At 43.7% G+C, this 18701-nt stretch overlaps 1 protein-coding gene and 1 long non-coding RNA gene across 3 annotated transcripts in view; one reads left to right on the top strand and one right to left on the bottom strand.

Moving 5' to 3' along the window:
* GRM7 (glutamate metabotropic receptor 7) overlaps nt 1–18701 on the bottom strand; it is a 730291-nt gene that overhangs the window by 157288 nt on the left and 554302 nt on the right. The gene's annotated exons all lie outside the window — the stretch shown is intronic.
* The window catches only part of LOC137532520 (uncharacterized), a 66590-nt gene continuing 49075 nt past the window's right edge, over nt 1187–18701 (top strand). Inside the window, exon 1 of the long non-coding RNA XR_011023946.1 lies at nt 1187–1284. This is a non-coding gene — a long non-coding RNA (uncharacterized lncRNA). The remainder of the gene's footprint in view (nt 1285–18701) is intronic.

An 18701-nucleotide genomic window follows, 5' to 3' on the forward strand; every position in this document is an offset into this window, starting at 1 on the left:
CCATGTTGGTACTCTTCAGAGAAAATTAAAAGAGTAGGAGAACCTACAATTGACCCCCTTAAAGGGAACCAGAGAGGAAGGATAGGGAAAAAATAGCAAAAGGTTTTATACATACCTGGTGCTTCCTCCAGCCCCATAAGCATGGATCGCTCCCATGCCGCAATCCTCCGCTGCCTGTATCGCCGGTACCGGGCCCTGTCACTTCCGGCGGACGCGGCCAATTGTCCGCATCACAGGGGCTCCCTCCATACCCTTACACATGCGGCTGCGCAGTATGCAGCCGCACGCGTAGGTATATGGAGGGAGCCCAGTGATGCGGAGAATTGGCTGCGTCCGCCAGCCGACTGGCCGACTCGCGGCAATGACGGGAACCGGTACCGGCGGATCCAGGCAGTGGAGGATGGTGACGTGGGAGCGATCCAGGCTTATGGGGCTGGAGGAAGCCCCAGGTATGTATAAAACCTTTCCCCCAACATCTCTGGTTCCCTTTAAATACTTTTTCTCAAATTGTATTCACCTGTGTATGTAGGTCAGGGGTCACTGAGCTCACCAAGCCAATTTGAGTTTCAATAATTAGTTCTAAAGATTTTGGAATCAATAAAATGGCAACAGTGCCCACATTTATGCACCTGCCTAATTTTATTTAAACAATTATTGCACGCTTTCTGTAAATTCAATAAACCTCATTTCACTTCTCAAATATCACTGTGTGTGTCTCCTATATGATATATTTAACTTACATTTTTTATCGTAACAACCAACGATATACAGGAAAATCATGATGATTAACAAGGTTGCCCAAACTTTTGCATCCCACTGTAAACACTTTAATGAATTAACTTCAGGCAACATGCGGTCTGGTATTAGGTTTCATTCACACAATTTAATACGTTCATGTATGTGTTTAAATGTGCACATTTTAGCACTCATCCCACAGAAGTCTCAACTAGCCGGCATGCCTAAGGTGGACTACAGTGGCAGTAGTTTCTGTAGAGTTTTGGTGCAGCAGAAGCAACCTACGATCCTCCTAGACCGTCTTTTACACCTCTGCAGCTCCCAGTGACTTCCCTTCTCCCATATATGGGTCCCGGCATGTCATGTGACCTGCATTGGGTCACATGATATGCCAGGACCTGTTTACAGAGCACACAGGAAAGCTGTTGGGAGCTACAGGAAGTGTACAAGACGGCACTCGGAGGATCGGGAGGTAGCTTCTGCTGTACGGGAGGAGGTTAGTGCTATTTTCAGCTCAAGCAACCGGCAAGCACACATATCCGGCACCAGGTAATCCCCACCTGTCTGGTTATTGGGGGTCTTGCTGTATCATCATCAGATTTATTTCATAATAACACCTGAAAGAAATATATTAATTTATTTGATGGGAATAAAGTTTAGAAACATTTTTCAGGAGAAAAATACATACACATATGAGTACATCAGTCCTGAAAGAGGAAAAAAGAGGGACAGAGGGATTTGGTGCCCAAAGAGGGACTGTCCCTTCGAAAAAAAAGGACACTTAGAAGCTAGTGAACAGTCACATTCGGTGCGATGCAGGGGCGTAGCATTAGGGGGTGCAGCAGTAGCGACTGCATCGGGGCCCTTGGGCTAGAGGGGCCCACCCCTCACTCACAGTATTAGCGCTTTATTGGTCCTGTGCTGATTATATTCACTTCTATAGATGATTTGAATAATAGTGATCATTAACACACAGTTTCCCATCCCCTGCTTGCATCTCTGACACTGTGTGGTTGTCCTTGATTGGTTTTGGTGTGTTGTATCAATTATTATCTATAGCATGCTTGAGGGGCCCCAATGCTAAACTTGCAATGGGGCCCACGGCTCCTTAGCTACGCCACTGGTGCGATGCATACAGCTAAGTATATAGTACACGAAAGCATGTTTCATTATAAATGTGCACGTTGTTGGATATTGCACTGCATGCCTTGCATTATACAGCCAGATTCCACAGCACTGCTAATCTGCTGACATAAACAAACCAATAGAGCATAATTGCATCATGTTTGCTCTGGGATTGTCTGACTGTCACAACTCACTGCAGTATGTCAGTGTGAAAATAGCTTTAGTTCCCCATCAACTTTATGGTTAACCCCCATTCCCTGCTCCTATGACACCCAGTGTGCACATCACCAGTGGTGTAACTACAATTCATTGTCCATTGGCAGTAAAAACCCCAAAAAGAGGTTCCAATGGCTTTCCACACTACATGGCAGTAAAATAATATAGGTTTTCCTTAATGTAGGCTGGAAATGATCTGCTCATCTCCACCTTTTCTACCTACTCAATGCAGAATATTAGTTTGGATTCACCGAAATTAGAAGGGTGACAGACGCACAAAGCTTCCTGTTTCCCTGATATAACATTATTAAGTACAATAAACACAGCACCTCCCATTAGATTTAATAATGGGATGTAAGTGCTCCCAGAGATGAAATGATAGGCTGCACTTTCCTCCGTCTCCAGCACAACACTGAAGGCTGGCAACACATAAATTGATTCTATTTTTCTTGCTCGTTCTCTAAACATTGTGTCTATAGGGGAGGTGGGGAGGCCGCAGGAACATCCCGCAGCACTTCTATGTAATTGCCATATTTAGCAAGATGTCATGATGGATGAATGATCAGAGAGCGGGAGGGGGGAATCTACTTAATGAAGCCTGGATGATGGTCATACATCACTGTGCAAGGAAAAGGACCCCAGGCTGGGACCAACACATGATGGAGAAGTCAACCGAGAGGAACAAGCGGCTCGCAGGACCCGGCGTGGTGGAGGAAGGCTGTGGCCCTGTGGGAGACTGCAAGGCTGACTTCCTGTGCTCGAGAGCAGTATGCAGAGAGCAGCAACCCACAGCAACCCGTTGCCAATCAACTGCTATTAATGTGCCTTTTATTTATACGTCAAAGGAAGAATGTAGCCGGCACCATCAATGCTCTTTTACAATTTTATGTGCAGCCTGTCATAAAATACAAGCAACAACATTTCGAAGCGTTGGCCATGCTCCTTTATCAAGCTATGACAGCCTCACAATATGACATGAAGCAACAGTTTAAATACCACACCATACATTTAAATAGACCAATCACAGGCTATGTAACAATATCAGCCAATCTCCTAGCGTTACGTATGAGCGGACTGATGGGGAACTGTTTGATACCTATAAGAACCAATGGGAGCGAGTGACCCACCAGCGGCATATGTCCGTTAGCAAGACGTTCTCATATAGCCGGTGTAGCCCCCTACTCGACGTAGTAGCAGATGGAGACGCCCATCGGTCCGGCTGACCAGATGGGGAACTACGCGGTGAGAGGGCAGTTCTGTAACGTCACGAGGACGTTACCAGGGAGACGCAGCGGAGTCTTCACAGGTCATAATGGATACTGGACAGTCACTCTCCTGTAGTACGATAGACTTTCCAGAAAAACTGCAAAGCTATTACCTCCAAAGGAGGTCTGGCTGGTAGTGGGTAGGATGGAGGTGCCCAATGTGTGTTCTATTTTAGTGTTTTTAAATACAAATAAAAAATGATGTAATAAAAAGAGAGGTAATCGCTTACCTCTCCAGAATATATAGACATCAGTTCAACTGGGAAAAAAAAAGGTTTTATTCAATTTGCTTTTTGAATAAAAACTTTTTTTCCAGTTGAACTGGTGTCTATATATTCTGGAGAGGTAAGCGATTACCTCTCTTTTTATTACATCATTTTTTATTTGTATTGAAGAATACCAAAATAGAACACATATTGGCCGCCTCCATCCGACCCAATACCAGTGTCCTGGCTGTCCTGCTGATCCTCTGCTATAGACCCTGAACAAGCATGAAGCAGATCAGGTGTTTCTTAAATTATTGTCAGATCTGACAAGATTAGCTGTATGCTTGTTCCTGGTATTATTCAGACAAAACTTCAGCCAAATAGATCAGCAAGATAGCCAGGCAACTGGTATTGTTTAAAAGGAAATAAATATAGCAGCCTCCATATCACTCTCACTTCAGTTGTCCTTTAAGACACGCCCCCTGCCATAAATCTAATTACACTACCACCACGCCCCTAGCCTAGATACCCATAAAGAACTCTGCAGTGCTTACCATATATAGTCATGTCAGAGTCCCTCAGAGGGACTTATAATCTAATCCCTACCACAGTCATATGTCCATCCTAGTCTAGAGCCAATGGGGCGGGTTGCAATCAACTTATCTGTATGGTTTGGGGGATGTAGGAGGAGACCAGAGTATCTGGAGGAAATCCCAGCTGAACATACAAAGGCCTCAATTCTGGTAGCTATGTGAGGTAAATATTTTTTTTTAAAGGCAAAATACCTCATGGAGTATTTTCCTCTTTTTTAGCAATTCTGAGAGATTTTCCTCCATTTCCGAACATGAGGTGAAACATGAGGTAAAACATGAGGTAAATGCATAAAGTGTGGTAAAACATGAGGTATTTCAGCAGTAAGCATGCAGTAAACAATTAATAGTAGTCTTTAATTGTCTTCCATAAGTTAGGCTAGTCTTTGAAAGATTTTTTTTTGAGGGGGAGGGGGAGGGGAGGTGTATTTGATTATGTAGCAACCTATAAAAAGTATATGTATAGGTATGTATAGGTATCCCTTATAAAAAAATATCCAGTAAATATTTGGAGTTTTATTTCTATTATTCTTTTCTATTACACAGCCTGACTAGGAACTCCACTAAAACAGCAATAGGAACTCCACTAAAAACTGATCGGTAATTTATGTGCTAACATGCCCCCTAATTTCCATGAGAATAGCTATTTTCGATAAAATAAATTCAAATTACCTCATGAGGTAAAACATGACTAAAATCTACCAGCAGGGGCGTAGCAATAGGGGGTGCAGAGGTAGCGACCGCATCGGGGCCCTTGGGCCAGAGGGGCCCTGTAGGGCCCTCCCTCAACTACAGTATTAGCTGTCTATTGATCCTGTGCTCATAAAAATCGCTTCTAAAGATACTTTGAATAGTGGTAATCATTAACAAGCTGTTCCCCATCCCCTTCTTACACCTCTGACACTGTAGTTGTCATTGGCAGGTTTTGGTGCGCCGTACTAATTGTTATGTATAGAGTGCTTGGGGGGGCCCCATTGTAAAACTTGCATCGGGGCCCAAAGCTCCTTAGCTACGCCACTGTCTACCAGAATTGCTAAATGTCATTACCTCATGAGGTAAATTACCGTACATGAGGTAATTTGTTTAACTCTGCCAGAATTGAGGCCAAAGTCTGTGTAGATAAATCCCTGGCTGGGATTCAAATCAAGGACCCAGCAGTGCAAGGCAAAAGCAAGGATGTAACATCAGCGCCCCAGACTCCGCCCCCCCTCCCCAATAAAGATGATTGAGGAATGGAGTTTTACTTTAACCTTCTCCTGGACTCAGAGCGAAGTCCAGATACCTACATTCCAACTGTTAACAACCTACTGTGAAAGGTCAACTAACCAGTAGGGATGAACAAGCAAGTTCGGGTCTCACAGGAAATTGCCCTGAATCTCATTAGATAATTTATTTATTTATTATTCCGTTAGATCGAATATAAAGATTTTTCCAGCATGTCCGATCTGATTTTTTCTCGAAAAAACTGGATAATTGTTCAAATTTCTTGATCGAAAAAAAAATATTTTCAACTTTCATGTGATTTGATCATTTAGATCGAATAAACGAGATAATCGAACATTTTTATCGTACCATGTATGGCCACCATAAAGTTGGCCATACATTAGTTAGGGGGTGAAAATGTGTTTTGCATCAGCACCACTTTCGACCTGTGATTTACATTACGACCAAAATAAAGAACTGTAATGTTGGTTCTTGGTGATAACGATCATATAGTGTATGGCCAGCTTCAGTGAGATTCTCACGAGATCTGCAGCCAAATTCTCCACAAAGCCTCGGTAGGCAAGATTCATCTAAACTGATAGAGGAACTGTAGTGAAAATAGCATAATAAATAAAATGGCTTATTGTTTACAATATTTATGTATAGATTAATCAGTCAGTGCTTGCCCATTATAAAATCTTTCCTCTCCCTGATTTACATTCTGAAATGTATCACTGGTGTATCACTGGTGACTTGGGATGCTCGCTGAATTCCGCGGAATTGTAAATTCTGTGATTCCTGCCGGAATTAGGTCATTTTCGATTCCGGTAGTCGGAACGGAATTGCTAAACCTCTCGAATGGAATTCCGCGGCAATAACCCAAAAAACTCTCTTTCCCTTCCCTTCCCTTCCTTCCTTCCTTCCCCTCCTCCTCCTCCATACATCCATCCATCCATTTTTCTCATCCTGTAGGGAATTGCAGTTTTTCAAAACAGCTTACATACCTTAGCCAGGATTTGAACCCAGATCTCAGTGTGTAGTAGGTATCTGTCTTACCCCCTAGACCACCAACCACACTACATGCTAAAGCTGGCGGAGGAGGAGGAGGAGGAGGAGGAGGAGGAGGAGGAGGAGGAGGAGGAGGAGGAGGAGGAGGAGGAGGAGGAGGAGGAGGAGGAGGAGGAGGAGGAGGAGGAGGAGGAGGAGGAGGAGGAGGAGGAGGAGGAGGAGAGATTTTAAAAAAATTTCGACGGAATTCGGAATACCGCGGAATTCCGCTGAACTGTTCCGGAATACCGCCGGAATGAAACGGTAGCGGAATTTCGGATCGGCGGAATGCGGAATTTCCGCGGAACTGGAAATTGCAATTCCGAGCATCTTTAGTTCTGCCAGGTGATCTGTGCGGAATGTTCGTTACTGAGAATTCTATGCACAGAGGGAGATACTGTTTGCTTGGCAGTTGGAAAAATATGTTATTTCCCACAATGCAACGAGGTTCACAGAGAGCAAGCTGTCTGGACCACGGTCATGACATCACACTGTGGGAGGGGTTTCACCATAATCTATTTGAGAAAAGCTAAGGATTTACTGTGGAAAGGGGGTATCAGCTACTGACTGGGATGAAGTTCAATCCTTGCTTGGAGTTCCTCTTAAAGTAAAAATGTTAGTATAATCTTTCGACTTATTGATTTTAGCCCTAGATAGCGATCAAAAGATTTCTGGCAGATTTTAAATGCAGTTGAATGAAATGTATCCTTATCAATCAGTGTTGCAGCTGTACAAATTACCCTGGCAAAAGCAAGCAGTGAATTTGCTTGATTCATGATCAATGTATTTTCCATAGAAATGATCATAAGTAGAAGTAAAAAAAAAAAATCCTAAATAAATTCGTTTTTGCTTCTGTTTGGTTGCTGAGATTACAGGGACCTTGCCAACAATCTTGATGAAATCATTGCCCATATAAGGAGCCTGTATTGCCAATAAGCTAGCATTAATGGGCTCTTCTTCAAGCACAATGTTTTTGTAATGTGCCTTGCACATTTATTTATTTTTTTTGGCTGCAGAAGTTGCTGCCCACCTCATCTATATTCGGTTTCATGCACAAAAGATGGGCAGGAACATGTTAAACATTACGCTGGCACAGCTTGCTGTATCCATAGACACAGATCTTGTAGCTCACAGGAAATCAGTCAGTATAGAGGTTTTACATCTGTAGTGAACAGGTGCACAGCTGCAGGCAAGCTCAGCTATAAAATTGAATTTTAAACCTGAAAATTCAGTGCTAAAGTAATGCTGTGAATTTATTCAAAACAAAATGCGTGCTTTTAGAATTTAATAACCTCAATTTTGGGCTTAGTAAGGTTTAAAAATGTCACTCAGGAATAAGATTAAGCCCTCTGCCAGACATATGTCTACACTGTATAGCTGTACAGCATGTGGCCTGGAGTCAGCCACTCCTACAATCTCCTCATGTAACAGATGGTCTGAAGATGACTGCAGGTACATATACTGTAGTACATACACTGTAATGCACAGTGGAAATTCAGTTTGGTTACTTTTTTGTCAAATGTGTTCCATTCGCTTCAGTATAGAAGTAAATCTTAGTTATACATGTCAGACCAGGCTGTGGATAACATGTAGCAGTTCATCCTTGCTGCAAATCATTTCAGTGTGGGAAACTTAAAGAGGAACAATAACAACATATACGGTAGTAGAATGCGGAAGCGGGAAAAAAGGGCACAGGCAGCTAGTGGACAAAAAGGGCGCCGCCATTCACTCTCATAATAAATAACGTTTAATGGGCGCCGAGCAGGAAAAAAAGGGCGCCGGACATAAATAACGTTTACAAACGGCGCCCGAAGATTTTTAATGATTTATAAGTGTGCTTGTGGTGATTTACGTTTATAAAATGCACCCGTGCCGAATAACGTTTATAAAAATACTAAACATATTTATCTTATTTAACTAATTAAAACATTATTTAAAGTTTTATCCCTTACTGTTTGTAAAACATTATTATTCACAAAATAAAGCGATCAGTACGTCACGTAAATTGCAATATATTTTTTGCAGCCACAATTAGTAAAACATTATTATCCACATAATAAAGGGGGGTCTTAGGTTTAGGCACCACCAGGGGGGTCTTAGGTTTAGGCACCAACAGGGGGGGTCTTAGGTTTAGGCACCAACAGGGGGGTCTTAGGTACAGGCACCAACAGGGGAATCTTAGGTTTAGGCACCAACAGGGGGGGTCTTAGGTTTAGGCACCACCAGGGGGGTCTTAGGGTTAGGCACCACCAGGGGGGTCTTAGGGTTAGGCACCACCAGGGGGTCTTAGGGTTAGGCACCACTAGGGGGGTCTTAGGGTTAGGCACCACCAGGGGGGTCTTAGGGTTAGGCACCACCAGGGGGGTCTTAGGGTTAGGCACCACCAGGGGAATCTTAGGGTTAGGCACCACCAGGGGGGTCTTAGGGTTAGGCACCACCAGGGGGGTCTTAGGGTTAGGCACCACTAGGGGGGTCTTAGGTTTAGGCACCACCAGGGGGGTCTTAGGGTTAGGCACCACCAGGGGGTCTTAGGGTTAGGCACCACCAGGGGGGTCTTAGGTTTAGGCACCACCAGGGGGGTCTTAGGGTTAGGCACCACCAGGGGGGTCTTAGGTTTAGGCACCACCAGGGGGGTCTTAGGTTTAGGCACCACCAGGGGGGTCTTAGGTTTAGGCACCACCAGGGGGGTCTAGGGGTTAGGGATAGGTACAGGGAGGGTTCTGTGTAAGACTAGGCTTAGGTATAGTTTTAGTAAAATTTTAGTAATACTTACTAATGTTTTACAACACTTATTACGAACGTAGTTATATTTATATCATTGTTATAAAGAATATTTTCAGATTTTATTATAAGAACAAACCATAAATGAAGGTTATTCACAATAATATACAATTATAACAATTAAACATATATTATTGTTTTTTTAATAAACGTAATTATAAGTTTAACTTTTGAAACAGGGAAGGTTAACGTTTTCACAATTGCCGATTTCATAAACATTATTTAATGATTTATAATTTTGTAAAACATTATTTGTAAACGAAATATAGCACACCATTTTTATAAACGCTATTAATGATTAATTATTAATTAGCGTTTACACCCCGCGCCCTTTTTGTCCGGGCGCCCTCTTTGTACGTACGCGTAGAATGCAGTAAATGAATCTGGATACATAAAATATCTTGTATTCAGCATCTAAAACACTTTCTATAGAGATATATATAGCTATATGTAGCCCAACCCTCCCACTAAAGCTTAGCGCCTAGGCTGTGTATCATTTGTGGGGTGCTTGGTGCATTTTTGCTATGTGGTGTGTTGGCTGCATTTCATATGGGGGGCAAGGGCTGCACTTCATATCTGGGGGCTAATTGGGGCCTTTCTTGTGTTGGGGGTAATGCTGTGTATCATGTGTGGTTTGCTTAGTGAATTTTTTTCTATGTGGTGCCATATGGGGGACAATGGCTGCACTTCATATGTGGAGGTCAATATGGCATTTCATAGTTTTTCTATTAAAGGGACACTGAAGCGCAAAAAAAAAGCATAATATAATGAATTGGTTGTGTAGAACGGATAATTACTAGAGCATTAGTAGCAAAGAAAATATTCTCATATTTTTATTTTCAGTTATATAGTTGTTGTTTTTTTATAACATTGCATCATTCTCTAATATTTGCAGTTTACACACTACTCAGCATTCTAAATGATTTTACAGAGCAGGCTAGTGAACTTTTGAATTGTCCTCTGCAGGAAAAAAAAACAATTCAGTGCAAGACACTTGAGATAATTAGCTTCAGAAGACTGTGCTCTCTGCGACTTTGAAAGCCGTGTCTTCTGCTAATCACAACAAGAATAATCTGTATGACCGGCAGCGTCTCCTACTGAGGCTGTGCTGCTGGATTGGGAATTAGAAACCTCTAAAGGCTTAGTGTTTATCCATGACCCTGACATCCACCAAGGCTGGAGCAGTACCCAGGCCTGACCTCTGGTACCTTCAGCCAAGGCTGGATTTATACTTTTTCTGCCCCAAGGCAAAGTATGTTGGGGCTCCCATGTTCAGCAGCTCCTCTCATTCCAAATGTAGCCATCTTTTCCAAGTGTAAAATCCATGTATTGCAGCCTCTTTCTTTAATGTACAGCTCCCTTGAGCATCTGCTTCTCTTTTTAATATGCTGCTTTCCCTTTTACATGCAGCAACCCTATTTCACATCTAGATTTCCCCTCTGTCTGCATCCACCCAAGGCCCGGGCCTTTGAGGCCTTTCCAGAAATCCGGCCCTGCCTTCAGCACCTCTGTCAGGTCCCTGATTGGTCCTAAGAGAGAAACTGATCCTTCAGCTTCAGAGGTGTAATGTAAGTGCCCCAGCGAAATTGTCATGATACCCTCCACTCTGCACCACTGCCAGATCTTACCACCCCTTCCTTGCTTCATGGCTGGACAAAGACTCATCTGCCCCCCCCCCCCCCCCAATCATGCTGAGTAAGTGGAGGGATCTCTGTTATATCTACCTAGCCCACGTCTGTGCTATATTAGGTCTCTTCTTCCTCCCGGCAACTGCAAACTCTATGCTGACATCTTCCTTTGACTCCCAATGGATGCCATGTCATCAGAAGCCTCACTAGGGCAGCATAGAGACCAGAGGGAAAACAACTCCCAATACAGCAAGGAAACGTACATGGAAACGTACAAGGTAAATAAAACGGCGCTCCCTGTGCCTACTCTGTACATCGGGGGTGCCAGGAGAGAGACGCTACACCCCCCACTTTGGGGGCTATTGTTATGTTTCTGCTCTGCCTCTAATACTCTTAGCCAGCGTCATCCAATTGGGGGCCAGTGGGCCTACTCTTTGTTCCTCATTTCCTCTTTTTTACCATTTTTTTTCCTTTGTTCATTTGTTCAGCGTATGCCCCCTCGCCCAAGTCCTCTGCCCTCCCCACTAGACGTCCTTTCAGAAGATATTTAGCTGTTTTTTTTCCATTTGAACGCCGTTGAGCACGTTCTCCCTTCAGAGCCATATATGCCGCCATTTCCAGAGCCGCACGCCGAGCAGCAATACAGAGAGATAAGGCAATGCTTTGGGGACAAGGGCCATTTCCATCAGTTATCCTTTGTGCCGCGTGGTGAGGCCACATTTACACTTAATCAGTTGGTACGCGTTAGTGTGCGTTAGTGTGTGTTAGTACGTGTTGGTACACGTTTTTTCCATAGCAGTGCATTGTGAAAAAGATTTCAGTTAAAACGTGTTAAAGAGGAACTCCAGTGAATATAATGTAATAAAAAAAGTGCTTAATTTTTACAATAATTATGTATAAATGATTTAGTCAGTGCTTGCCCATTGTAAAAGCTTTTCTCTCCTTGATTTACATTCTGACATTTATCACATGGTGACATTTTTACTGCTGGCAGGTGATGTCAGTGGAATTAGCTGCTGCTAGCTTTTTTGGCAGTTGGAAACAGCTGTAAACAGCTATTTCCCACAATGCAACAAGGTTCACAGACAGGAAACTGCCAGGACCATGGTCCTGACATCACACTGTGGGAGGGGTTTCACCACAATATCAGTCATACAGAGCCCCCTGATGATCCTTGATGATGGTCAGTGGGGTGTTTTTTTTTCCTCTATGTACTGCGATGATTACATAGCGCCGCAGTTAAAAAGGCTCAGTGTAGTAGCTTACATTCACGCTAACCTCTGCGCTCTGCCTACAGGTCAGTCTGCTTAATATTTGGTGGAAATCTGCATAATGTTTAGGGGAACTCTGCCTTATTAGAATGCATGATACTCTGCACGATATTTGGTGGGGACTCTGCCAAATTGGAGGTCAATGTATCTAATATTTGGGGGACACCCTTGCTAATATTGGGGGCGGAGCTCGGCTTGTGGTTATTAGGGGGCATTCTGTATATTTTTATATGGGGAGTATATTGCATATTGTTTGAGCACCCTGCACATTGACAGATTGTGTATTTTGTGGGAAGATGCTGACAGATTGTGTATTTTGTGGGAAGATGCTGACAGATTGTGTATTTTGTGGGAAGATGCTGACAGATTGTGTAATTTGTGGGAAGATGCTGACAGATTGTGTAATTTGTGGGAAGATGCTGACAGATTGTGTATTTTGTGGGAAGATGCTGAGAGATTGTGTATTTTGTGGAAAAATGCTGACAGATTGTGTATATTGTGGGGAGATGCTGACAGATTGTATATTTTGTGGGAATATGCTGACAGATTGTGTAATTTGTAGGAAGATGCTGACAGATTGTGTAATTTGTGGGAAGATGCTGACAGATTGTGTATTTTGTGGGAAGATGCTGACAGAGTGTGTAATTTGTGGGAAGATGCTGAGAGATTGTGTATTTTGTGGGGAGATCCTGACGGATTGTGTAATTTGTGGGAAGATGCTGACAGATTGTGTAAATTGTGGGAAGATGCTGACAGATTGTGTAATTTGTGGGAAGATGCTGACCGATTGTGTAATTTGTGGGAAGATGCTGACAGATTGTGTATTTTGTGGAGAGATGCTGACAGATTGTGTATTTTGTGGAGAGATGCTGACAGATTGTGTATTTTGTGGGAAGATGCTGACAGATTGTGTATTTTGTGGGGAGAACTGGCAGATTGTGTATTTTGTGGGAAAATGTTGACAGATTGTGTATTTTGTGGGGAGATGCTGACAGATTGTGTATTTTGTGGGGAAATGCTGACAGATTATCTGTATTTTGTGGAAAGTTGCTGCCAGATTGTATTTGTTTTTTTGGGGGGGAAGGTGGACAGTTGGGGGGTGGAGTAAGGGATGTGGTGGTGGCGGGGGTGGGGGGATTCGGCCCTCCACCATGTAGTCTGAAAAAGAATGGCCCTCCATGCCCATGAATTTGGACAGCACTGCTCTTAGCGAAAAACCCTGAACAAGCATGCATGTCAGATGTTTCTGACAAAAATCTGACAAAATATGTTGCATGCTTTTTTCAGGTGTATATTTCAAACATTATTGATGTCAAAATGAGCAGCAGGGCTCAGGGGCATAACTAGAAATCACTGGGCCTCCCTGTAAAACTTGGATGCCCCCCCCCCCTCCCAGGCCCACTCAGGGCCATTTTGGGGGACAGGATGGGTCCCAGCATCAGGGGAAAGCATGGCCACACATCGGCGGGGAAGGGGAACAGTCCCCTCCTCACCTCGAGCTCTCCCCTCAGCGCGTTTCCCTCCTGCATCAATCAGTTGCAGCAGGCGGGTGGCAGGAACACATACCTCCATCCACCGCAGAGGTCTGATCTCTAATTGCCTCATGCTACTTCGTGTTTAAACGGCAAGAGACAAAGGATCAGCAGGACAGCCAGGCAATCTGTATTAAGGAAATACATATGGCAGCCTCCATATTCCTTTCACTTCAGGTTACCTTTAACCAATAATTCAAACTGACACGCACCTTCTGGTGTCCAGTATTATTATCACCTGCTCTATGATCTGTATTCACTGATCCACACACACACAGGGCAGGGCATAGAGTAGGAACTGGATAACATGCAGGGGTACCTCCATATTCTCTTCAGCCTTCCAGAGAGAACAATACGCAAATATACAGTATACAATACTGAATCACAGCAGCTTTCTCAGAGCTTGGATTATTGATGGGATAACATGCAGAAAGAAGCCTGGACAGTCCCAGAATACAGACAGAATAGCAGGCCTGGCTGACCTCCAACCCATTCAGCACCTTGGACAAGGCCCAGAGTACAGCTGGGGTGACATGCAGGGCTGACATCTGCCCCCCTCCTGCACCTTGGAGGAGGACCAGCCCACAGCTGAAAATGCAGGGCTGACTTCTGCTCTCCTCTCCACCTTCTACTCCTTAGCGGGGGCCTGAAATACCTCTGAAATAAGACATGGGGTGACCCCTGCCCTGCTTCAGCACTTTACATGGGGATAAGACCATATCCACAACACAGACAGGACTAACTTCCACCCCCTTCTTCAGCTTTGACAAAGCCCATAAAAACAGCTGTAAAAATGTACAGGGCTGACCTGTGCCCCCCCCCCCCTCCCCTTTCAGCACCTTGGACAGAGTCCACGCTTGTCCTGAATTAACAAAATTACTCAAGGCTCCTATTCTTGTGTCTCTTTATGTATTACAATTAGGAGCCGACAGTTACCATGGAAACTGCCAGATTCCTGCACAAGGGAGTAGCAGCGCTGTTGTTAGACTTGAAATCGAGTACAAGCCGTGATAGCACTTTATATGCTGAATATCCTGCAGAAAAGGCGGCGATGATGATACAATATAAGCTGCCCAAACCACACAGGAACCTCTGCTGATTTATAAAGAGGACATCGCTCCTGCAACCCCTCCAGCCGCACACAAGCTCGAAGAATGGAGACAAGTCTATGCTGTGGGTTTATTCCTCTATGATATATTCTGCTCTATAAGAACATCTTATTCCTATTTCTGTGTGTGTGTGTAGCCAGTAGAAGAAGAAAATGGGAAAGGTAGTGCAGCAATTAATATAGGTGAGAGCCGTGAGCCAGCATCTCCCCCACCATGTCAGTATGAACACAGTGGTGTTACTTTTTGTGATTTTTCATTGTGGAGTGTAATGAACCATCATACTCCAGTTACCATATGCTCCTGGCAGTGAGGTGCCGCTAACAGTCTTCAGAGAAAGACAGGAAAGAGTGGTAGAATATAGATTATTGCTCAACAATCCCGCCTGCAATTTAATGGTGATTTCCTGCAGAACATTTCTTAAGGTACGCCTGAAGTGGAAGGGATATAAACAGGGGCGTAGCAATAGGGGGTGCAGAGGTAGCGACCGCATCGGGGCCCTTGGGCCAGAGGGGCCCCGAAGGACCCTCCCTCAACTCCAGTATTCGCTCTCTATTGGTCCTGTGCTCATAATAATCACTTCTATAGATACTGTGAATAGTGGTAATCATTAACAAACTGTTCCCCATCCCCTTCTTGCACCTCAGACACTGTAGTTGCCATTGGCAGGTTTTGGTGCGCCGTATCAATTGTTATGTATAGAGTGCTTGAGGGGCCCCATGGTAAAACTTGCATCGGGGCCCACAGCTCCTTAGCTACGCCACTGGATATAAAGGCTTTCATATTTCTTTATTTTTAAACAATACCAGTTGCCTCCTGATCCTCTGCCTCTAATACTTTTAGCCATAGACCCTGAAAAAGCATGCAAATCAGGTGTTTCTGACTGAAGTCTGACTGGATTAGCTGCATGCTTGTCAGGGCTGGATTTTTTTTTAAAGAAAAAGGTCCAGGTGGGCAGCAGAAGCCCAAGGGGCACCTGAACATAAAAGAAGAGTTGACAGTCTCTTAGGACATATGTCTTCATTTTTTATTTAAAATAACTTTTCATCACTTTGCAGCTGAAAAAGTAACAAAAAGTAATAAGTACCAAAAAGTACTATCAAGATTATTTTTAGCATTTTCTTGCTTGTTGGGGGTTTATCCCATTAGCAACTTCTCGTTTGAGACAAGTGCACTGCTTTTGACTTCAAAAATCTATTAACCCTTCGCACATTCATTGCATCAAACCTATCTAGGGATTAGGAACACACATCCTGACGTCCTCTCCTGGGACAGACAGCGCATCTTACCAATCGCACAAGGGAGCTAACGTGATGTATCCATGCACATACACCAGCATAAGCTGTGTGCATGCTGACAAACACATACAGGGGAAGGAGGGAGTGCACTGAATTAAAACCCTAGCCACCAGGGTCAGTAACAAGAAAAAAACACATATATCCAGGCACATCGCCTCTAGTTAGGACATTAAATAAGTTATTAAAGGGAAGGTTCAGGGACTGTTTAAAAAAAATAAAAATCCGCATCCACTTACCTGGGGCTTCCTCCAGCCCGTGGCAGGCAGGAGGTGCCCTCTGCGCCGCTCCGCACGCTGCCGGTGGTCTCCGGTGGCCGACCCGACCTGGCCAGGCCGGCGGCCAGGTCGGGCTCCTTCCGCGTTCCAAAATGCGCCTTAAACAGTCCCTGAACCTTCCCTTTAAGGAAAGGGGGGTGCTGAAGGGGGTGTGGCCAGAAAACAGCAAAAATCTATTAACCCTTCGCACTCTCACATGCAAATGTTCAAACAAATGCATTCACAGTTTGATGCAATGAATGTTTGCATGTCTGCACTATGCATGTTACAGGGCCAGAGTTAGGACACCTACGTTTGCCTGGGTACTTCTGCGCAGTGTAGGTGACTAAGCATAAGAATGCATTCTTCTGTGAACTAAGACCCCGGCTTTTAACTTAGCTGTAGGGATAACAGTGGTGCCTGGATGAGTGAATCTGTGAATGCATTTGTTTGAACATTTGCATGTGAGAGTGCGAAGGGTTAATAGATTTTTGCTGTTTTCTAGCCACACCCCCTTCAGCACCTCCCTTTCCTTAATAACTTATTTAATGTCCTAACTAGAGGCGATGTGCCTGGATATATGTATTTTTTTGGTTTTGACTTCAGTCTGCAGAACTCGTTTTGTAAATTCTTGAAATGCTTTGATCTCTCTGTACTAGTAGAAAATATAGAATCTGATGGCAGTAGTTCCTTTTTATTGAATCACACTGCCCTCTAGTGACAAGTGACCATAAATGCACATTGCAGCAGTGCTAATTGGAAGCAAGGAAATGTAACAAATAGCAAATAACATGTGCCAAAATAGATTGGCCGGGAGCACTTGCAAGCCTCTAAATAAAGAGGCTGCTAAAGGGTTAAAAATCCATGTTATTGACACTTTTGAAAATATCACCTAGTTAGTGTCAAAAGAAATTCAAATTCTGGTTTTCGCCACTACCTGCCACACTAACAATTCCTCCTGACTTCTGGGATCCCCATGTGACTGCATGGCTTTAATAGGAAACCTGCTATAATACATTTAGCAGCATTACAAACCTGATGGGAACACTCCCCACTCTATCAAAAAAAAGGTTTCATTTGTGGCTGCCTCTGACCTTGTTGGGGAGTTTTGTCCACTTCCCATCAGGACAAGAAGAAAGGAAAATGCTCCCAGAGGGTAAAACAGGCAGCAATAGAATCAGAATCATTTTATTTGGCCAAATACGTTTTCACCTACAATTAATTGGACTTGCCAGTTGCTTAAAGCAGACCTGAACTTAGAACTTCCTCTCTGCTCTACAAGATAAGCAACAGCATAATAACCTTTAAAGAAGAACATTTCTTTGTTACAGCTTACAGAACTCCTGTAATAAATCTGCAGTGTGCCTACTTTCTCCTTTCATGGAAGCAGACAAAAGGTTAACATCCTGTGATTACATCCTGTGATTGCATGGGTGCACCGTTAAGGTCGCATCCAATGCGCCCATATAGGCGCATCGGGTGCGCAGTTTTCAACGATTCCCGGTGCGACTTTTCGAGCGCACCGGCCTTTACATGCACAAACTTTTGCGCATGGGACTTTGCGCGCTAACTGATTCACTTTTTTGGGGCTAACTACTTAGCATCCTAATTAGCACGCCCAAAGCCTTTGGGCGTGCTAACAAGGTTAGCACCGAATAGTGAATCAGGCCCCTTGTATTTATTCATTTCCGGGTGTAAAGGTGGCCACTAACTGTCCAATTTCTAGGGAAAAATCGTTCGAGCGATCAGAAATTCTGATCGGACGAAAAAACGTTCACTACACCATCAACTAACCAATCTTTGCTTCCTATCTATCACGACCACCAAGAAAATCCAAAGTTTCGTTTGACGAAAATTCATTCGGGCGACATTTTTTTCACTCGTTCATAATCTATTGTGTCCACCAATGGAGATTTTTTACAACCAATCCGATCAGAATTTCTGATCGCTCGAACGATTTTTCGCTAGAAATTGGACCGTTAAGCTGGCCACTAACAGTCCAATTTCTAGTTAAAAATCGTTCGAGCGATCAGAAATTCTGATTGGAAGTGAAATATTGTACTACATTGTTCACTACTCCATCAACGAACCAATCTTTGCTTCCTATCTATCACAACCAACAAAAAAATCCAAATTTTGGTTCGACGAAAATTCATACGGACGACATTTTTTTCACTCGTTCATAATCGGTTGTGTCCACCAATGTAGATTATTTACAACCAATCCGATCAGAATTTCGAACGATTTTTCGCTAGAAATTGGACCGTTAGTGGCCACCTAGTGGCCAGCTTAAGAGTTCACTTCCTGACTGACGTCAGGAAGTGAAAAAATGAATCGCTCAGCAAAAGCACTTTTCTAAGACTAAAGCGCAGGGAAAAGTGCTTAAAAAACTCTCAATAAATCACTCAGCGCTTGCATTAGTTCTGGCAATTTACAATGTGAAC

Source organism: Hyperolius riggenbachi, chromosome 9 (assembly GCF_040937935.1).
Source record: "Hyperolius riggenbachi isolate aHypRig1 chromosome 9, aHypRig1.pri, whole genome shotgun sequence".
Taxonomy (NCBI): Eukaryota; Metazoa; Chordata; class Amphibia; order Anura; family Hyperoliidae; genus Hyperolius; species Hyperolius riggenbachi.